The sequence below is a fragment of the Hyperoodon ampullatus genome (genome assembly GCF_949752795.1).
Source record: "Hyperoodon ampullatus genome assembly, contig: SUPER_X_unloc_1, whole genome shotgun sequence".
In the NCBI taxonomy this organism is placed as follows: domain Eukaryota; kingdom Metazoa; phylum Chordata; class Mammalia; order Artiodactyla; family Ziphiidae; genus Hyperoodon; species Hyperoodon ampullatus.
The window spans coordinates 8,257,522-8,282,028 of record NW_027641097.1 but is presented as its reverse complement, the minus strand read 5'-3'; positions in this window follow the sequence as shown (position 1 = coordinate 8,282,028).

The window sequence follows — 24,507 nt, the reverse complement described above, 5'->3', positions numbered from 1 at the left end:
GGAGCATTTGGCTGAAAATGTTCATGGAGTACTGTGATGACAGGGGTCATGGAGCATAGTCATGAGAAGGGAATGTAGCAATGTGATTAGAAGGTCCTGGAGCATTGTGATGAGAAGACCTTGCATAATTGTGATGACGAGCGTCATGGGGTATTGTGATGACAAGTGTTATGGAATATTGTGATCAGAAGGGTTTGGAGCATTGTGTTGACAGAGGTCATGGAGCATTTTAATTTCATTTTGATGACAATAGCATGAATCATTATGATAATGGGCATGGTGCATTGTGATGACAGTGTTCATGGAGCATTGAGATGAAAAGTGGCATGGAGAATAGTGATTACAGAGGTCTTGGAGCATTGTGATGACAAGGGTCATGGAGCCTTGTGATGACAAGGGCGTGGAACATTGTGATGGCAGGGGTCATGGAGCATTGTTATGACAGGTGTAAAGGAGCATTGTGACGACAAGGGCATGGAGCAATGTGATGAAATATTTCATTGAGCATTGTGATGACAATGGCATGTAGCTTTGTGATGACAATGGTCATGGGGCATTTTGATGACAAGGGCATGGTGCATTGTGATGAGAAGGACAGGGAGCATTGTGATGACAGGGTCATGGAGCAAGTTGAAGAAAAGGGTCATGGAATATTTTGATGACAGGTGTTATGGAACATTGTGATGTCAGGGGTCATGAAGCATTGTGATGAAATGGGTCATGGAGCATTTTGTGACAGGGGTTATGGAACATTGTGATGTCAGGGGTCATGGAGCATTTTGATGAAATGTGTCATGGAGCATTCTGATGAAAAGGTGCATGGAGCATTGTGATTACAGGGGTTTTGAAGCATTGTGATGGCAAGGCCATGGAGCATTGTGATGAGAAGGCAATGGAGCATTCTGATGCCATGTGTCATGGTGTTTTGTGATGACAAGGACATGGAGCATTGTGATTACAGGGGTCTTGGAGCATTGTGATGGAAAGGGAATGGATCATTGTGATGAAAAATGCATGGAGACTTGTCATGACAGGGTTCAAGGAGCATACAGATGACAACAGTCAGGGAGCATTGTGATGATAAGTGTATTGAGCATTGTGATGACAAAGATCATGGAGCATTGTGATGAGAAATCCATGGATAATTGTGATGACCAGCGTCATGGGGCATTGTGATGACAAGTGTTATGGAACATTGTGATCACAAGGGTTTGGTGCTTTGTGATTACAGAGGTCATGGAGCATTTTGATTTCATTTTTATGACAATAGCATGAAGCATTATGATGATGGGCATGGTGCATTGTGATGACACGGTTCATGGAGCATTGAGATGAAAAGGGCCATGGAGCATTGTGATTACAGGGTTCTAGGAGAATTGTGATGACAAGGGCATGGAGCATCGTGAATGAGAAGTCCATGGAGCATTCTGATGACATGCGTCATGGAGCTTTGTGATGACAAGGGCATGAAGCATTGTGATGACAGGGGCATGGATAATTGGACTGACAAGTTTCATGGATTATTGTGATGACTGTGGGCATTGCGCATTGTGATGACAAGGGCATGTAACATTGTGATGACAAGGTCAAGGATTATTGTGAAGACAGGTGTCAGGGAGCATTGTGATGACATGTCATTGTCCATTGTGATGACAATGGCATGGAGCATTGTGATACCAAGTGTCATGGATGATTGTGATGACAAAGGTAATGGAGCATTTTGATGAAAAGTGCTTGGGACATTGGATGACAAGCGTCATCGAGCATTGTGATGACAAGGGCATGGAGCATTGTGATGACAAGGGCCATTGAGAATTTTGATGACAACGTCGTGAAGCATTGTGATGACAGGCGCCTGGAGCTTGCTATGACAGGGTTCATAGAGCATTGTGATGACAAGTGCATGGAGAATTGTGATGACAAGATCATGTAACATTGTGATAAGAAGTGTCAAGGAGCATTGTGATGATAAATACATGGAGAATTGTGATGACATGGGACATGGAGCATTGTGATGACAGGGTAATGGTGCACTGTGATGACAAGGTCGTGGGGCATTGTGATGAGAAAACCATGGAGCCTTGTGATGACAAGTCTCATGGAGCATTTTGATGAAAATGTTCATGGAGCATTGTGATTACAGGGGTCATGAAACTTTGTGATGAAAATGGCATGGAGAATTGTGATGCCAAGGGTCGTGGAGTTTGTGATGACAAAGTTCATGGAGCATTTTGATGACAAGGTCGTGGTGCATTGTGATGAGAAGGGCAGGGAGCATTTTGATGACAGTGTCATGGAGCAATTTGATGAAAAGTATCATGGAATATTTTGATGACAGTGGTTATGGAACATTGTGATGTGAGGGGTAATGGAGCATTTTGATGAAAAGGGTCATGGAGCATTTTGATGACAGGGGTTATGGAACATTGTGATGTCAGGGTTCATAGAGCATTTTGATGATAAGGTCATGTAGCATTGTCATGACACGGATCATGGAACATTGTGATGGCAGGGGGGAGAGAGCATTTTAATGAGAAGTGCATGGAGCATTGTGATGACAAGGTTTTTGGAGCACTGTAATGACAAGGATGTGGAGCACTGTGATGACAATCACATGGCGCATTGTGATAACATGGGTTGTGGAGCATTGTGCTCACAAGCGCATGGAGCATTGTGATGAAAAGGGTCATGGAGCATTGTGCTGACAAAGGCATGGAGCATGGTGATGACAAGGATCACAGAGCATTGTGATGAAAAGTTCATGGAGCATTGTGGTTAGAAAGGTCACAGAGCCCTGTGTGACGAGAACATGGACCATTGTGATGACAAATGTCATGAAGCCTTATGATGACTGGAGTCACAGAACATTGAGATGACAGGGGTCTTGGAGCACTGTGATGATATGGCATGTGGCATTGTGATGACTGAGGTCATGGAAAATTGTGATGACAGTGGTGAGGGAGTATTGTGATGACTACTGACGGAACATTGTGATAACAGTGGTGAGAAAGCATTTTGATGAGAAGTGCATGGAGCATTGTGATGACAAGGGTCATGGAGCATTGTGCTGACAAATTAATGGAACCTTGTGATGACAACGGTCACAGAGCATTGTGATGAAAAGTTCATAGAGCATTGTGGTGACAATGGTCACAGAGCCTTGTGATGACGAGGTTAAGTATCATTGTGATGACAAAGGTCATGAAGCATTGTGATGACTGGAGTCACGGAACATTGTGATGACAAGGGTATAGAGCATTCTGATGACAGGGGCATGGTGCATTGGTCTGACAAGTTTCATTGTTTATTGTGATGACAGTGGGCAAGGTGCATTCTGATGAGAAGAGCATGGAGCATTGTGATGAGAAGGTCATGGAGTACTGTGAAGACAGGTGTCTGGGGGCATGTGATGACATATGTCATGGTCCATTGTGATGAGAATTGCATGGAGTATTGTGATGCCAAGTGACATGGAGGAATGTGATGACAAAGTTGATGGAGCATTGTGATGACAGGGGTTTGGAGCATTGTGATGACAAGGGTCATGGAGCATTTTGATGACAAGGACATGGAGGATTGTGATGACAAGGGCCATTGAGAATTTTGATGACAAGTTCCTAAAGCATTGTGATGAAAAGCACATGGAGCTTGCTATGACAGGGGTCATGGAGCATTGCGATGACAAGTGCATGGAGAACTCTGATGACAAGAGAATGTAACATTGTGATGAGAAGTGTCTTGGAGCATTGTGATGCAAGAACGTAGAGCATTGTGATGAGAAGACCATGGATAATTTTGATGACGAGCGTCATGAAGCACTGTAATGACAAGGGGCATGGAGCATTGTGATGACAGGTGTCACGGAGCATTGTGATGACAGGGATCATGGAGCATTGTGATGACAAGGGTCATGGAGCATTTTGATGACAAGGATGTGGAGCATTGTGATGACAAGTGCATGGTGCATCGTGATGACATGGGTTATGGAGCATTGTGCTGACACACGCATCGAGCATTGTGATGACAAGGGCATGCATCATTCTGATGAAAGGGTGCATGGAGCATTGAGATTACAGGGGTTTTGAAGCAATGTGATTACAAGGGCATGGAGCATTGTGATGAGAAGGCAATGGAGCATTCTGATGACATGCGTCATGGAGCTTTGTGATGACAAGGACATGGAGCATTGTGATTACAGCGGTCTTGGAGAATTGTGATGAAAAGGGAATGGACCATTGTGATGAAAAATGCATGGAGCCTTGTCATGACAGGGTTCAAGGAGCATACTGATGACAACTGTCAGGGAGCATTGTGATGATAAGTGTATTGAGCATTGTGATGACAAAGATCATGGAGCATTATGATGAGAAGACCATGGATAACTGTGATGACCAGCGTCATGGGGCATTGTGATGACAAGTGTTATGGAATATTGTGATCAGAAGGGTTTGGTGCATTGTGATGACAGAGGTCATTGAGCATTTTGATTTCATTGTGATGACAATAGCATGAAATATTATGGTGATGGGCACGGTGCATTGTGATGACAGGGTTCATGGAGCATTGAGATAAAAATGAGCATGGAGCATTGTGATTACAGGGGTGTTGGAGCATTGTGATGACAAGGGCATGGATCATTGTGATGAGAAGGCAATGGAGCATTCTAATGACTTGCGTCATGGATCTTTGTGAGGACAAGGTCATGGAGAATTGTGATTACAGGGGTCATGGAATATTGTGATGACAGGGGTGAGGGAGTATTGTGATGACTAGTGAAGCAACATTGTGATATCAGTGGTGAGAAGGCATTTTGAGGAGAAGTGCATGGAGCATTGTGATGACAAGGTTTATGGAGCATTTTGATGACAAGTATGTGGAGCATTTTGATGACAAGTGCATGGTGCATTGTTATGATGTGGGTTATGGAGCATTGTGCTGACACGCGCATCGAGCATTGTGATGAGAGGGTCATGGAGCATTGTGCTGACAAAGGCATGGAGCTTTGTGATGACAAGGGTCACAGAGCATTGTGATAAAAATTTCATGGAGCATTGTGGTGACAAAGGTCACAGAGCTTTGTGTGACCAGGTCATGGACCATTGTGATGACAAATGTCATGAAGCATTGTGATGACGGAAGTCACAGATCATTTTAATTACAGGGGACTTGGAACATTGTGATGAAAAGGGAATGGATCATTGTGATGAAACAGTCATGGATCCTTGTCATGACAGTGTTCAAGGAGCATACTGATGACAAGTGTCAGGGAGCATTGTGATGAAAAGTGTATTGAGCATTGTGGTGACAAAGGTCATGGAGCATTGTGATGAGAAGACCTTACATAATTGTGATGACAAGCGTCATGGGGTATTGTGATGACAAGTGTTATGGAACATTGTGTTCAGAAGGGTTTGGAGCATTGTGATGACAGAGGTCATGGAGCATTTTAATTTCATTGTGATTACAATAGCATGAATCATTATGATGATGGGCATGGTGCATTGTGATGACAGTGTTCATGGAGCATTGAGATGAAAAGGAGCAAGGAGAATTGTGATTACAGAGGTCTTGGAGCATTGTGATGACAAGGGTCATGGAGCCTTGTGATGACAAGGCCGTGGAACATTGTGATGGCAGGGGTCATGGAGCATTGTTATGACAGGTGTAATGGAGCATTGTGATGACAAGGGCATGGAGCAATGTGATGAGAGATTTCACTGAACATTGTGATGACAATGGCCATGAATCATTGTGATGATTGGAGACACGGGGCACTGTGATGACAGGGGTCATGGAGCATTGTGATGACAAGGGCATGGAGCAGTGTGATGACAGGGACATGGAAAATTGGTCTGACAAGTTTCATGGACTATTGTGCTGACAGTGGGCATGGAGCATTGAGATGACAAAGGCATGGAGCATTGTGGTGACAAAGGTCACAGAGCATTGTGTGACGAGGGCATGGACCAATGTGAGGACAAATGTCATGAAGCATTGTGATGACTGGAGTCACGGAGCATTGTGATGACTGGAGTCACGGAGCATTGTGATGACAGGGGTCTTGGAGCATTGTGATGACAAGAGCATGGAGCATTGTGATGACAGGGGCATGGAACATTGGTTTGACATATTTCATGGATTGTTGTGATGACAAGGGCATGGAACATAATGATGACAAGGTCATGGAGTATTGTGAAGACAGGTTACAGGGAGCATTGTGATGACATATGTCATTGTCCATTGTGATGACAATGGCATGGAGCATTGTGACACCAAGTGTCATGGAGGATTGTGATGACAAAGGTAATGGAGCATTTTGATGGCAATTGCTTGGAACATTGTGATGACAAGCATCATGGAGCATTGTGTTGACAAGGGCATGGAGCATTCTGATGAAAAGGTGCATGGAGCATTGAGATTACAGGGGTTTTGAAGCAATGTGATTACAAGGGCATGGAGCACTGTGATGAGAAGAGCATCGAGCATTGTGATGACAAGCGTCATGAAGCTTTGTGATGACAAGGGCATGGAGCAATGTGATGAGAGGGTTCTTGGACCACTGTGATGACAATGTCATGGAACATTGTGATGTCAAGGGTCATGGAGCACTGGGATGACAAGCGTCAGGGAGCATTCTGATTACAGGTGTCATGGAGCATTGGGATGACAAGCACATGGATCATTTTGATGACAAGTGTCATGGAGCATTTTGATGACAAGAGTCCCAGAACATTGTGTTGTCTGCAGTCATGGAGTGCTGTGATGATACTGGTCATGGAGCATTGTGATGACAAGTGTAATGGAGCATTGTGATGGCAAGGGAATGGAGCATTGTGATTACAGGGGTCATGGAACATTGTGATGACAGGGGTGAGGGCGTATTGTGATGACTAGTGATGGAACATTGTGATATCAGTGGTGAGAGAGCATTTGGATGAGAAGTGCATGGTGCATTGTGATAACAAGGTTTATGGAGCATTGTGATGACAAGGTTGTGGAGCATTGTGATGAGAAACACTTGGCACATTGTGATGTCATGGGTCATGGAGCATTGTGCTGAGAAGCGCATGGAGCATTGTGATGACAAGGGACATGGAGCATTGTGATGTCCAGGTCGTGGAGCATTGTGATGGCAAGACCATGGAGCATTTTGATGACGAGTGTCATCGAGAACTGTAATGACACGGGGCATGGAGCGTTGTGATGACAAGTGTTATGGAACAACGTGATCACAAGGGATTGGAGCACTGTGATGACAGAGGTCATGGATCATTTTGATATCAAGGAGCATGGAGCATAGTGATGACAGGGGTCATGGAGCATTGTGATGAGAAGATCATGGAGCATTGAGCTGAAAATGTTCATGGAGTATTCTGATGAAAGGGGTCAAGGAGCATTGTGATGACAAGGTCCTGGAGCATTGTGATGAGAAGACCATGGAGCCTTGTGATGAGAAGTCTCATGGAGCTTTCTGATGAAAAGGGGCATGGTGCATTGTGATTACAGGTGTCTTGGAGCATTGTGATGAAAATGGCTTGGAGCACTGTGAGAGATGTCTAAGGAGCATTCTGAAGACATTCGTCATGGAGCTTTGTGATGACCAGGGCATGGAGCATTGTGATTACAGGGGTCTTGGAGCATTGTGATGAAAAAGGCATGGATCATTATCATGAAAAAGACATGGAACCTTGTCATAACAGGGTTCAAGGAGCATACTGACGACAAGTGTCAGGGAGCATTGTGATGACAAGTGTATTGAGCATTGTGATGACAAAGGTCATGGCACATTGTGAAGAGAAGTGCATGGATAATTGTGATGACGAGCCTCATGGGGCGTTGTGATGGCAAGTGTTATGGAGCATTGTGATCACAAGGGTTGGGAGCATTGTGATGACAGAGGTCATGGAGCATTTTGATTTCATTGTGATGACAATAGCATGAAGCATTATGATGATGGGCATGGTTCGTTGTGATGACAGGGTTCATGGAGCATTGAGATGAAAAGGGGTATGGAGCATTGTGATTACTCGGGTCATGGAGCCTTGTGATGAAAAGGCCGTGTAACATTTTGATGACAGGGGTGAGGGAGTATTGTGATGACTAGTGATGGAAAATTGAGATATCAGTGGTGAGAGAGCAATTTGATTCGAAGTGCATGGAGCTTTGTGATGACAATGTTTATGGAGCATTGTGATGACAAGTTTGGGGAGCATTGTGATGACAAGTGCATGGCACACTGTGATGACATGGGTCATGGAGCATTGTTCTGACAAGCGCATGGAGCATTGTGATAACAAGGGTCATGGAGCACTGTGCTGACAAATGCATGGAGCGTTGTTATGACAAGGCTCAGAGAGCATTGGGATGAAAAGATCATGGAGAATTGTGGTGACAAAGTTCACAGAGCCTTGTGAGGACAAGGGCATGGATCATTGTGATGAAAAATGTCATGAAGTATTGTGATGACTGGAGTCACAGAGCATTGTGATGACAAGGGAATGGAGCATTGTGATGACAGCGGCATGGAACATTGGTCTGGCAAGTTTCATGGATTATTGTGATGACAGTCGGCATGGCGCATTGTGATGACAAGGGCATGGAGCATAGTGATGACAAGGTCATGGAGTATTGTGAAGACAGGTGTCAGGGTTCATTGTGATGGCATATGTCATGTTCCATTGTGATGACAATGGCATGGAGAATTGTGATGCCAATTGTAATGGAGGATTGTGACGACAAAGGTAATGGAGCACTGTGATGACAAGGGCTTGGAGCACTGTGATGACAATGGTCATGGAGCATTGTGATGAAAAGGGCCTGGAGCATTGTGATGACTAGGGCTTTTGAGAATTTTGATGACAAGTTCGTGAAGCACTGTGATGAAAACACATGAGGCTTGCTATGACAGGGGTCATGGAGCATTGCGATGACAAGTGCATGGACAATGTGATTACAAGTGCATGTAATATTGTGATTTCAAGGGTCACGGAGCACTGTGATAGCAAGACGGTGGAACACTGTGATTAGAAGACCATGGATAATTGTGAAGACGAGCGTCATGGAGAACTGTAATGACAAGGGGCATGGAGAATTGTGATGACAGGTGTCATGGAGCTTTGTGATGACAGGGGTCATGGAGCATTGTGATGACAAGGGTCATGGAGCATTCTGATGACAATATTGTGGAGTATTGTGATGACAATGGCAGGGAGCATTGTGATGAAAAGGGCATGGAGCATTGTGATGAAAAAGGCATAGAGCCTTTCCATGACAGGGTTTGAGAAGCATTCTGACGACAAGTGTCAGGGAGCATTGTGATGACAAGTGTATTGAGCATTGTGATGACAAAGGTCATGGAGCATTGTGATGACAAGGGCATGGAGTATTGTGATGACAGGCATCATGGAGCGTTGTGATGACAAGTGTTATGGAACAATGTGATCACAAGGGTTTGGAACACTGTGATGACAGAGGTCATGGATCATTTTGATATCAAGGAGCATGGAGCATTGTGATGACAGGTGTCATGGAGCATTGTAATGAGAAGATCATGGAGCATTGAGCTGAAAATGTTCATGGAGTATTCTGATGAAATGGGTCATGGAGCATTGTGATGACAAGGTCCTGGAGCACTCTGATGAGAAGACCATGGAGCCTTGTGATGAGAAGTCTCATGGAGCATTCTGATTAAAAGGGGCATGGAGCATTGTGATTACAGGGGTCTTGGAGCATTGTGATTACAAGGGCATGGAGCATTGTGAGAGATGTCCAAGGAGCATTCTGATGACCTGTGTCATGGAGCTTTGTGATGACCAGGGCAAGGAGCATTGTGATGACATGGGTTATGGAGCCTTGTGATGACAATTCCGTGGAACATTGTTATGGCAGGTGTCATGGAGCATTGTTATAAAGGGTAATGGCGCATTTTTATGACAAGGGCTTGGAGCATTGGTCTGAAATGTTTCATGGCTTATTGTGATGAGAGGGGGCATGGAGCATTGTGATGACAAGGGCACGGAACACTGTGATACATGGGTCATGGCGGATTTTAATTGAAAGCGCATGGAGCATTGTGTTAAGAAGAGCATCGAGCATTGTGATGAAAAGCATCATGGTGCCTGTGATGACAATTGCATGGAACAAGGTGATGAGAGTGTTCATGGAGCATTTTGATGACAATGGCATGGAGCATTGTGATGCCAAGGGTCATGGAGCTTTGTGATGACAAAGGTCATAGAGCATTTGATGACAAGGGCGGGGTGCACTGTGATGAGAAGGGCAGAGAGCATTGTAATGAAATGGTCATGGCGCAATTTGATGAAAAGTGTCATGGGATATTTTGATGAAAGGCGTTATGGAACATTGTGATGTCAGGGGTCATGGAGCATTATGATGAAAAGGGTCATGGAGCATTTTGATGACAGGGGTCCTGGAACATTGTGATGAAAGGGGTGAGGGAATATTGTGATGACTATTGATAGAACATTATGATATCCGTGGTGGGACAGCATTTTGATGGGAAGTGCATGGAGCATTTTGATGACAAGATTTATGGAGCACTGTGATGAAAAGGTTGTGGAGCATTGTGATGACAAGCGCATGGCGCATTGTGATGACACAGGTCATGGGGCATTGTGCGGACAAGCGCATGGAGCATTGTGATGACACTGGTCATGGAGCATTGTGCTGACAAAGGTATGGAGCATAGTGATGACATGGGTAACAGAGCATTGTGATGAAAATTTCATGGAGCATTGTGGTGACAAATATCACAGAGCCTTTTGATGACGAGGGAATGGACCACTGTGTTGACAAAGGTCATAAAGCATTGTGATGACTGGAGTCACGGAGCATTGTGATGACAAGATCCTGGAGCACTGTGATGAGAGGACGAAATAGCCTTGTGATGACAATTCTCAGGGAGCATTCTGATGAAAACTGGCATAGAGCATTGTGATTACAGGGGTCTTGGAACCTTGTGATGACAAGGCCGTGGAACATTGTGATGGCAGGGGTCATGGAGCATTGTTATGACATGGGCAATGGACCATTGTGATTACAAGGGCATGGAGCAATGTGATTAGAGGTGTCTTGGAGGATTGTGATGAAAAGGGCATGGATCATTATGATGAAAAATGCATGGAGCCTTGTCATGACAGGGTTCAAGGAGCATACTGATGACAAGTGTCAGGGAGCATTGTGATGACAAGAGTATTGAGCATTGTGATGACAAAGGTCATGGATCATTGTGATGATAAGACCATGGATAATTGTAGTGACCAGCGTCATGGAGCATTGTGATGAGAGGAATCATGGAGCATTGTATTGACAAGGGTCTTGGAGCATTCTGATGACAAGCTTGTGGAGTATTGTGATGACAGTGGCATGGATCATTGTGAGAAAAAGGGCATGGAGCATTGTGAAGAAAAAGGCATAGAGCCTTTTCATGACAGGGTTCAAGGAGCATTCTGAGGAAAAGTGTCTGGGAGCATTGTGATGACAGGTGTATTGAGAATTGTGATGACAAAGTTCATGGAGCATTGTGATTACAAGGGCATGGAGCATTGTGATGAGAAGGCAATGGAGCATTCTGATGACATGCGTCATGGAGCTTTGTGATGACTAGGACATGGAGCATTGTGATTACAGGGTTCTTGGAGCATTGTGATGAAAAGGGAATGGATCATTGTGATGAAAAATGCATGGAGCCTTGTCATGACAGGGTTCAAGGAGCATACTGATGACAACTGTCAGGGAGCATTGTGATGATAAGTGTATTGAGCATTGTGATGACAAAGATCATGGAGCATTGTGATGAGAAGACCATGGATAATTATGATGACCAGCGTCATGGGGCATTGTGATGACAAGTGTTATGGAACATTGTGATCAGAAGGGTTTGGTGCATTGTGATGACAGAGGTCATTGAGCATTTTGATTTCATTGTGATGACAATAGCATGAAATATTATGGTGATGGGCACGGTGCATTGTGATGACAGGGTTCATGGAGCATTGAGATGAAAAGGGGCATGGAGCATTGTGATTACAGGGGTGTTGGAGCATTGTGATGACAAGGGCAGGGAGCGTTGTGATGAGAAGGCAATGGAGCATTCTAAAGACATGCGTCATGGAGCTTTGTGATGACAAGGGCATGGAGAATTGTGATTACAGGGGTCATGGAATATTGTGATGACAGGGGTGAGGGAGTATTGTGATGACTAGTGATGGTACATTGTGATATCAGTGGTGAGAAGGAATTTTGAGGAGAAGTTCATGGAGCACAGTGATGACAAGGTTTATGGGGCATTTTGATGACAAGGATGTGGAGCATTGAGATGACAAATGCATGGTGCATTGTGATGACATGGGTTATGGAGCATTGTGCTGACACACGCATCGAGCATTGTGATGACAAGGGTCATGGAGCATTGTGCTGACAAAGGCATGGAGCTTTGTGGTGACAATGATCAGAGAGCATTGTGATAAAAATTTCATGGAGCATTGTGGTGACAAAGTTCACAGAGCTTTGTGTGACGAGGTCATGGACCATTTTGATGACAAATGTCATGAAGCATTGTGATGACTGAAGTCACAGAGCATTGTGATTACAGTGCTCTTGGAGAATTGTAATGAAAAGGCAATGGATCATTGTGATGAAATAGGCAAGGATCCTTGTCATGACAGTGTTCAAGGAGCATACTGATGACAAGTGTCAGGGAGCATTGTGATGAAAAGTGTATTGAGCATTGTGGTGACAAAGGTCATGGAGCATTGTGATGAGAAGACCTTACATAATTGTGATGACAAGCGTCATGGGGTATTGTGATGACAAGTGTTATGGAACATTGTGATCAGAAGGGTTTGGAGCATTGTGATGACAGAGGTCATGGAGCATTTTAATTTCATTGTGATGACAATAGCATGAATCATTATGATGATGGGCATGGTGCATTGTGATGACAGCGTTCATGGAGCACTGAGATGAAAAGGGGCATGGAGAATTGTGATTACAGAGGTCTTGGAGCATTGTGATGACAAGGGTCATGGAGCCTTGTGATGACAAGGCCGTGGAACATTGTGATGGCAGGGGTCATGGAGCATTGTTATGACAGGTGTAATGGAGTATTGTGATGACAATGGCATGGAGCATTGTGATGCCAAGTGTCAGGGAACATTGTGATGACAAAGGTCATGGAGCATTTTGACGACAAGGGCATGGCACATTGAGATGAGAAGGACAGGGAGCATTGTGATGACAGGGTCATGGAGCAATTTGTTGAAAAGGGTCATGGAATAATTTGATGACAGGGGTTATGGAACATTGTGATGTAAAGGGTCATGAAGCATTGTGATGAAATGGGTCATGGAGCATTTTGTGACAGGGGTTATGGAACATTGTGATGTCAGGGGTCATGGAGCATTGTGATGATAAGGGCATGTAGCACTGTGATGACAGGGGTCATGGAACACTGTGATGACAGGGGTGAGGGAGTTTTGTGATGACCAGTGTTGTAGCATTGTGACATATGTGGTGAGAGAGCATTTGGATGAGAAGTGCATGGATCATTGTGATGACCTGTTTTATGGAGCATAGCAATGATAAAGATGTGTAGTATTGTGATGAGAAGCGCATGGCACATTGTGATGACATGGGTCATGGAGCACTGTGCTGACTAAGGCATGGAGCATTTTGATGACAAGGGACACAGAGCATTGTGATGAAATATTCATGGAGCATTGTGGTGAAAAAGATCACAGAGCCTTGTGTGACGAGAGCATGGACCATTGTGATGAGAACGGTCATGAAGCATTGTGATGACTGGAGTCACGGAGCACTGTGATGACAGGGGTCATGGAGCATTGTGATGACAAGGGCATGGAGCAATGTGATGACAGGCGCATGGAACATTGGTCTGACAAGTTTCATGGATTATTGTGATGACAGTGGGCATGGAGCATTGTGATGAAAAGGGCATGGAGCATTGTGGTGACAAAGGCATGGAGCATTTTGATGACAAGGGACACAGAGCATTGCGATGAAATATTCATGGAGCATTGTGGTGAAAAAGATCACAGAGCCTTGTGTGAAGGGGGCATGGACCACTGTGATGACAAAGGTCTTGAAGCATTGTGATGACTGGTGTCACGGAGCATTGTGATGACAGGTGTCATGGAGCATAGCTCTGACAAGATTTATGGATTATTCTGATGAGAGTGGGCATTGCACATTGTGATGACAAGGGCATGGAACATTGTGATGACAAGGTCATGCAGTATTGTGAAGACAGGTGTCAGGGAGCATTGTGATGACATATGACATTGTCCATTGTGATGACAATGGCATGGAGCATTGTGATACCAAGTGTCATGGAGGATTGTGATGACAAAGGTAATGGAGCATTTTGATGACAAGGGCTTGGAACATTGTGATGACATGCATCATGGAGCATTGTGATGACAAGGGCATGGATCATTGTGATGACAAGTGCCATTGGGAATTTTGATGACAACGTCGTGAAGCATTGTGATGACAAGCGCATGGAGCTTGCTATCACAGGGGTCATAGAGCATTGCGATGAAAAGTGCATGGAGAATTGTGATGACAAGATCATGTAATATTGTGATTAGAAGTGTCACGAAGCATTGTGATGACAAGGACATGGAGAATTTTAATGACATGGGACATGGAGCATTGTGATGAACAGGGCTTGGAGAATTGTGATAACAAGACCGTGGAGCATTGTGATGAAAAGACCATGGATGATTATGATGAAGAGCACCATGGATCACTGTAATGACAAGGGGCATGGAGCATTGTGATGACAGGTGTCATGGAGCATTGTGATGAGAGGGGTCATGGAGCATTGTGATGACAAGGGTCATGGAGCATTGTGATGAGAAGGTCATGGAGCATTGGCCTGAAAATGTTCATGGAGTATTGTTATGACAGTGGTCAAGGAGCATTGTGATGACAAGGGAATGGAGCATTGTGGTGACAAGGTCCTGGAGCTGTGTGATGAGAATACCATGGAGCCTTGTGATGACAAGTCTCATGGAGCATTCTGATGAATAGGGGCTTGGAGCATTGTGATTACATGGGTCTTGGAGCATTGTGATGACAAGGGCATGGAACATGGTGATGACAGTGGTGAGGGAGTATTGTGATGACTAGTGAATGAACATTGTGATATATGTGGTGAGAGAGCATTTTGATGAGAAGTGCATGGAGCATTGTGATGACAAGTTTTATGGAGCATAGCGATGAAAATGATGTGGGGCATTGTAATGAAAAGAGCATGGCACATTGTGATGACATGTGTCATGGAGCATTGTGCTGACAAGCGCATGGAGCTTTCTGATGACAAGTGTCATGGATCATTGTGCTGACAAAGGCATGGAGCATTGTGATGACAAGGGACACAGAGCATTGTGTTGAAAATTTCATGGAGCATTGTGGTGACAAAGATCACAGAGCCTTCTGTGACGAGGGCATGGACCATTGTGATGAGAAAGCTCATGAATCATTGTAATGACTGCAGTCACGGAGCACTGTGATGACAGGGGTCATGGAGCATTGTGATGACAAGGGCATGGAGCATTGTGATGACAGGGGCATGGAACATTGGTCTGACAAGTTTCACGGATTATTGTGATGACATTGGGCATGGAGCATTGAGATGACAAGGGCATGGAGCATTGTGGTGACAAAGGTCACAGAGCCTTGTGTGACGAGGGCATGGACCATTGTGAGAACAATGGTCATGAAGAATTGTGATGACTGGAGTCAAGGAGCATTGTGATGACAAGGGCATGGAGCATTGTGATGACAGGGGCATGGAGCATTGGTCTGACATGTTTCATGGATTATTGTGATGACAGTGGGCATGGCGCATTGTGATGACAAGGGCATGGAGCATTGTGGTGACAAAGGTCACAGAGCCTTGTGTGACGAGGGCATGGACCATTGTGAGAACAATGGTCATGAAGAATTGTGATGACTGGAGTCAAGGAGCATTGTGATGACAAGGGACAAGGAGCATTGTGTTGAAAATTTCATGGAGCATTGTGGTGATAAAGATCACACAGAGTTGTGTGACGAGGGCATGGACCATTGTGATGAGAAAGCTCATGAATCATTGTAATGACTGGAGTCAAGGAGCACTGTGATGACAGGGGTCATGGAGCATTGTGATGACATGGGGATGGAGCAATGTGATGACAGTGGCATGGAACATTGGTCTGACAAGTTTCATGGATTATATTGATGACAGTGGGCATGGTGCATTGAGATGACAAGGGCATGGAGCATTGTGGTGACAAAGGTCACAGAGCCTTGTGTGACGAGGGCATGGACCATTGTGAGAACAATGGTCATGAAGAATTGTGATGACTGGAGTCAAGGAGCATTGTGATGACAGGGGTCATGGAGCATTGTGATGACAAGGGCATGGAGCATTGTGATGACAGGGGCATGGAGCATTGGTCTGACATGTTTCATGGTTTATTGTGATGACAGTGGGCATGGCGCATTGTGATGACAAGGGCATGGAACATTGTGATGACAAGATCATGGAGTATTGTGAAGACAGGTGTCAGGGAGCATTGTGATGACATATGTCATTGTCCATTGTGATGACAATGGCATGCAGCATTGTGATACCAAGTGTCATGGAAGATTGTGATGACAAAGGTAATGGAGCATTTTGAGGTCAAGGGCTTGGAACATTGCGATGACAAGGGTCATGGAGCATTGTGATGACAAGGGCATGGAGCATTGTGATGACAAGGTGCATGGAGCATTGAGATTACAGGTGTTTTGAAGCAATGTGATTACAAGGGCATGGAGCATTGTGATGAGAAGGCAATGGAGCATTCTGATGACATGCGTCATGGAGCTTTGTGATGACAAGGACATGGAGCATTGTGATTACAGTGGTCTTAGAGCACTGTGATGAAAACGGAATGGATCATTGTAATGAAAAATGCATGGAGCCTTGTCAGGACAGGGTCCAAGGAGCATACTGATGACAACTGTCAGGGAGCATTGTGATGATAAGTGTATTGAGCATTGTGATGACCAAGATCATGGAGCATTGTGATGAGAAGACCATGGATAATTGTGATGACCAGCGTCATGGGGCATTGTGATTACAAGGGAATGGAGCATTGTGATGAAAAGGTCCTGGAGCAGTGTGATGAGAAGAACATGGAGCCTTGTGATGGCAAGTCTCATGGAGCATTCTGATGAATAGGGGCATGGAACATTGTGATTACAGGTGTCTTGGAGCATTGTGATGACAAGGGCATGGAGCATTGTGATGAGAAGTCCATGGAGCATTCTGATGACATGTGTCATGGAGCTTTGTGATGACAAGGGCCTGGAGAATTGTGATTACAGGGCTCATGGAATATTGTGATGACAGGGGTGAGGGAGTATTGTGATGACTAGTGATGGAACATTGTGATATCTGTGGTGAGAAGGCATTTTGAGGAGAAGTGCATGGAGCATTGTGATGACAAGGTTTATGGAGCATTTTGATGACAAGGATGTGGAGCATTGTGGTGACAAGTGCATGGTGCATTGTGATGACATGGGTTATGGAGCATTGTGATCAGAAAGGTTTGGAGCATTGTAATGACAGAGGACATGGAGCATTTTGATTTCATTGTGATGACAATAGCATGAATCATCATGATGATGGGAATGGTGCATTTTGATGACAAGGGTCATGGAGCCTTGTGATGACAAGGCCGTGGAAAATTTTGATGGCAGGGGTCATGGAGCATTGTTATGACAGGTGTAATGGAGCATTGTTATGACAAGGGCATGGAGCAATGTGATGAGAGATTTCATTGAACATTGTGATGACAATGGCATGGAGCATTGTGATTCAAAGGGTCACGGAGCTTTGTGATGACAAAGGTCATGGGGCATTTTGATGACAAGGGCATGGTGCATTGAGATGAGAAGGACAGGGAGCATTGTGATGACAGGGTCATGGAGCAATTGGATGAAAATGGTCATGGAATATTTTGATGACAGGGGTTATGGAACATTGTTATGTCAGGTGTCATGAAGCATTGTGATGAAATGGGTCATGGAGCATTTTGTGACAGGGGTAATGGAACATTGTGATGTCAGGGGTCATGGAGCATTGTGATGATAAGGGCATGTAGCACTGTGATGACAGGGGTCATGGAACACTGTGATGACAGGGGTGAGGGAGTATTGTGATGACTAGTGATGTAACATTTTGATATATGTGGTCAGAGAGCATTTTGATGAGAAGTGCATGGAGCATTGTGATGACAAGTGTTATGGAGCATAGCAATGGTAAGGATGTGGAGTATTGTGACGACAAGCGCATGGCACATTTTCATGACATGGGTCATGGAGCATTGTGCTGAAAAGCGCATGGAGCATTTTGATGACAAGTGTCATGGGGCATTGTGCTGAAAAATGCATGGAGCATTTTGATGACAAGGGACACAGAGCATTGTGATGAAATATTCATGCAGCATTGTGGTGAAAAAGATCACAGAGACTTGTGTGACGAGGGCATGGACCATTGTGATGAGATAGGTCATGAAGCATTGTGATGACTGGAGTCACGGAGCATTGTGATGAAAGGGGTAATGGAGCATTGTGATGACAAGGGCATGGAGCAATGTGATGACAGGTGCATGGAACATTGGTCTGACAAGTTTCATGGATTATTGTGATGACAGTGGGCATGGAGCATTGTGATGACAAGGGCATGGAGCATTCTGATGAACAGGGCCATTGAGAATTTTGATGACAACGTCGTGAAGCATTGTGATGACAAGCTCATGGAGCTTGCTATGACAGGGGTCATAGAGCATTGCGATGACAAGTGCATGGAGAATTGTGATGACAAGATCATGTAACATTGTGATGAGAAGTGTCACGAAGCATTGTGATGACAAGGACGAGGAGAATTGTAATGACATGGGACATGGAGCATTGTGATGAACAGGGCATGGAGAATTGTGATAGCAAGACCGTGCAGCATTGTGATGTAAAGACCATGGATAATTATGATGAAGAGCGTCATGGATCACTGTAATGACAAGGGGCATGGAGCATTGTGATGACAGGTGTCATGGAGCCTTTTGATGAGAGGGGTCATGGAGCATTGTGATGACAGGGGTCATGGAGCATTGTGATGAGAAGGTCATGGAGCATTGAGATTACAGTGGTTTTGAAGCAATGTGATTACAAGGCATGGAGCATTGTGATGAGAAGGCAATGGAGCATTCTGATGACATGCGTCATGGAGCTTTGTGATGACAAGGACATGGAGCATTGTGATTACAGGGGTCTTGGAGCATTGTGATGAAAAGGGAATGGATCATTGTGATGAAAAATGCATGGAGCCTTGTCATGACAGGGTTCAAGGAGCATACTGATGACAACTGTCAGGGAGCATTGTGATGATAAGTGTATTGAGCATTGTGATGACCAATATCATGGACCATTGTGATGAGAAGACCATGGATAATTGTGATGACCAGCGTCATGGGGCAATGTGATGACAAGTGTTATGGAACATTGTGATCAGAAGGGTTTGGTGCATTGTGATGACAGAGGTCATTGAGCATTTTGATTTCATTATGATGACAATAGCATGAAATATTATGGTGATGCGCAGGGTGCATTGTGATGACAGGGTTCATGGAGCATTGGGATGAAAAGGTGCAAGGAGCATTGTGATTACAGGGGTGTTGGAGCATTGTAATGACAAGGGCATGGAGCATTGTGATGAGAAGGCCATGGAGCATTCTGATGACATGTGTCATGGAGCTTTGTGATGACAAGGGCATGGAGAATTGTGATTACAGGGGTCATGGAATATTGTGATGACAGGGGTGAGGGAGTATTGTGATGACTAGTGATGGAACATTGTGATATCAGTGGTGAGAAAGCATTTTGAGGAGAAGTGCATGGAGCATTGTGATGACAAGGTTTATGGAGCATTTTGATGACAAGGATGTGGAGCATTGTGATGACAAGTTCATGGCGCATTGTGATGACATGGGTTATGGAGCATTGTGCTGACACACGCATCGAGCATTGTGATGACAAGGGTCATGGAGCATTGTGCTCACAAAGGCATGGAGGTTTGTGATGACAAGGGTCACAGAGCATTGTGATAAAAATTTCATGGAGCATTGTGGTGACAAAGGTCACAGAGCTTTTTGTGACGAGGTCATGGACCATTGTGATGACAAAAGTCATGAAGCATTGTGATGACTGGAGTCACTGAGCATTGTGATGACAGGGATCATGGAGCATTGCTCTGACAAGATTTATGGATTATTGTGATGAGAGTGGGCATGGCACATTGTGATGACAAGGGCATGGAACATTGTGATGACAAGGTCATGGAGTATTGTGAAGACATGTTTCAGGGAGCATTGTGATGACATATGTCATTGTCCATTGTGATGACAATGGCATGGAGCATTGTGATACCAAGTTTCATAGAGGATTGTGATGACAAGGGTAATGGAGAATTTTGATGACAAGTGCTTGGAACATTTTGATGACAAGGGTCATGGAGCATTGTGATGACAAGGGCATGGAGCATTGTTATGATAGTGGTCATTGAGCATTGTGATGACAAGGGTCTTGGAGCATTGTGATGAGAAGGTCATGGAGCATTGGCCTGAAAATGTTCATGGAGTATTGTGATGACAGAGGTCAAGGAGCATTGTGATGACAAGGGAATGGAGCATTGTGATGACAAGGTCCTGGACCAGTGTGATGAGAAGACCATGGAGCCTTGTGATGACAAGTCTCATGGAGCATTCTGATGAATAGGGGCATGGAGCATTGTGATTACAGGTGTCTTGGAGCATTGTGATTACAGGGGTCTTGGAGCATTGTGATTACAAGGGTCATGGAGCCTTGGATGCCAAGGTGGTGGAACATTGTGATGGCAGGGGTCAAGAAGCATTGTTATGACAGGGGTAATGGAGCATTGTGATGACAAGGGCATGGAACATTGGTCTGAAATTTTCATGGATTATTGTGATGAGATTCAGCATGGAACATTGTGATGACTAGGGCACGGAATACTGTGATACATGTGTCATGGAGGTTTGTAATGGCAAGGGCATGGAGCGTTGTGATGAGAAGAGTATCGAGCATTGTGATGACAAGTGTCATGGAGCATTGTGGTGACAAGTGCATGGAGCAATGTGAAGAGAGCTTTCATGTAGCACTGTGATGAAATGGCATGGAGCATTGTGATGCCAAGGGTCATGGAGCTTTGTGATGACAAAGGTCATGGAGCATTTTGATGACAAGGTTGTGGTGCATTGTGATGAGAAGGGCAGGGAGCATTGTGATGACACGGTCATGGAGCAAATTGATGAAAAGTGTCATGGAACATTTTGATGACAGGGGTTATGGAACATTTTGATGCCAGGGGTCATGGAGCATTTTGATGAAAAGGGTCATGGAGCATTCTGATGAAAAGGTGCATGGAGCATTGAGATTACAGGGGTTTTGAAGCAATGTGATTACAAGGCATGGAGCATTGTGATGAAAAGGTGCATGGAGCATTGTGATTACAGGGGTTTTGAAGCAATGTGATTACAAGGCATGGAGCATTGTGATGAGGAGGCAATGGAGCATTCTGATGACATGCATCATGGAGCTTTGTGATGGCAAGGACATGGAGCATTGTGATTACAAGGGTCTTGGATCATTGTGATGAAAAGGGAATGGATCATTGTGATGAAAAATGCATGGAGCCTTGTCATGACAGGGTTCAAGGAGCATACTGATGACAACTGTAAGGGAGCATTGTGATGATAAGTGTACTGACCATTGTGATGACAAATATCATGGAGCATTGTGATGAGAAGGCCATGGATAATTGTGATGACCAGCGTCATAGGGCATTGTGATGACAAGTGTTATGGAACATTGTGATCAGAAGGGTTTGGTGCATTGTGATGACAGAGGTCATTGAGCATTTTGATTTCATTATGATGACAATAGCATGAAATATTATGGTGATGCGCAGGGTGCATTGTGATGACAGGGTTCATGGAGCATTGGGATGAAAAGGTGCAAGGAGCATTGTGATTACAGGGGTGTTGGAGCATTGTAATGACAAGGGCATGGAGCATTGTGATGAGAAGGCCATGGAGCATTCTGATGACATGTGTCATGGAGCTTTGTGATGACAAGGGCATGGAGAATTGTGATTACAGGGGTCATGGAATATTGTGATGACAGGGGTGAGGGAGTATTGTGATGACTAGTGATGGAACATTGTGATATCAGTGGTGAGAAAGCATTTTGAGGAGAAGTGCATGGAGCATTGTGATGACAAGGTTTATGGAGCATTTTGATGACAAGGATGTGGAGCATTGTGATGACAAGTTCATGGTGCATTGTGATGACATGGGTTATGGAGCATTGTGCTGACACACGCATCGAGCATTGTGATGACAAGGGTCATGGAGCATTGTGCTCACAAAGGCATGGAGGTTTGTGATGACAAGGGTCACAGAGCATTGTGATAAAAATTTCATGGAGCATTGTGGTGACAAAGGTCACAGAGCTTTTTGTGACGAGGTCATGGACCATTGTGATGACAAAAGTCATGAAGCATTGTGATGACTGGAGTCACTGAGCATTGTGATGACAGGGATCATGGAGCATTGCTCTGACAAGATTTATGGATTATTGTGATGAGAGTGGGCATGGCGCATTGTGATGACAAGGGCATGGAACATTGTGATGACAAGGTCATGGAGTAATTGTGAAGACAGGTGTCAGGGAGCATTGTGATGACGTATGTCATTGTCCATTGTGATGACAATGGCATGGAGCATTGTGATACCCAGTGTCATGGAGGATTGTGATGCCAAAGCTAATGGAGCATTTTGATGACAAGTGCTTGGAACATTGTGATGAAAAGGGTCATGGAGCATTTTGATGACAAGTGCTTGGAACTTTGTGATGACAAGGGTCTTGGAGCATTGTGATTACAAGGGCATGGAGCATTGTGATGACAAGGGCCATTGAGAATTTTGATGACAAAGTCGTGAAGCATTGTGATGACAAGCGCATGGAGCTTGCTATGATGGGGGTCATAGAGCATTGCGATGAAAGTGCATGGAGAATTGTGATGACAAGATCATGTAACATTGTGATGAGAAGTGTCAAGAAGCATTGTGATGACAAGATCATGTAACATTGTGATGACAAGTGTCAAGAAGCATTGTGATGACAAGGACGAGGAGAATTGTAATGACATGGGACATGGAGCATTGTGATGAACAGGGCATGGAGAATTGTGATAGCAAGACCGTGCAGCATTGTGATGTAAAGACCATGGATAATTATGATGAAGAGCGTCATGGATCACTGTAATGACAAGGGGCATGGAGCATTGTGATGACAGGTGTCATCGAGCATTGTGATGAGAGGGGTCATGGAACATTGTGATGACAAGGGTCATGGAGCATTGTGATGAGAAGGTCATGGAGCATTGGCCTGAAAATGTTCATGGAGTTTTGTGATGACAGTGGTCAAGGAGCATTGTGATGACAAGGGAATGGAGCATTGTGATGACAAGATCCTGGAGCAGTGTGATGAGAAGTCCATGGAGCCTTGTGATGACAAGTCTCATGGAGCATTCTGATGAATAGGGGCATGGAGCATTGTGATTACAGGGGCTTGGAGCATTGTGATGACAAGGATATGGAGCATTGTGATGAGAAGGCCATGGAACATTCTGATTACATGTGTCATGGATCTTTGTGATGACAAAGGCATGGAGCTCTGTGATTACAGGGGTCCTGGAGCATTGTGATTACAAGGGTCATGGAGCCTTGGATGCCAAGGCGGTGGAACATTGTGATGGCAGGGGTCATGGAGATTTGTGATGACAAAGGTCATGGAGCATTTTGATGACAAGGTTGTGGTGCATTGTGATGAGAAGGGCAGGGAGCATTGTGATGACAGGGTCATGGAGCAAATTGATGAAAAGTGTCATGGAATATTTTGATGACAGGGGTTATGGAACATTGTGATGTCAGTGGTCATGGAGCATTGTGATGATAAGGGCATGTAGCACTGTGATGACAGGGGTTATGGAACACTGTGATGACAGGGGTGAGGGAGTATTGTGATGACTAGTGATGTAACATTGTGATATATGTGGTCAGAGAGCATTTTGATTTGAAATACATGGAGCATTGTGATGACAGTGTCATGGAGCATAACAATGATAAGGATATGGAGTATTGTGATGAAAAGTGCATGGTGCATTTTCATGATATGGGTCATGGAGCATTGTGCTGACAAACGCATGGAGCATTTTGATGACAAGTTTCAGGGAGCATTGTGCTGACAAATGCATGGTGCATTTTGATGACAAGGGACACAGAGCACTGTTATGAAACATTCATGGAGCATTGTGGTGAAAAAGATCACAGAGCCTTGTGTGACGAGGACATT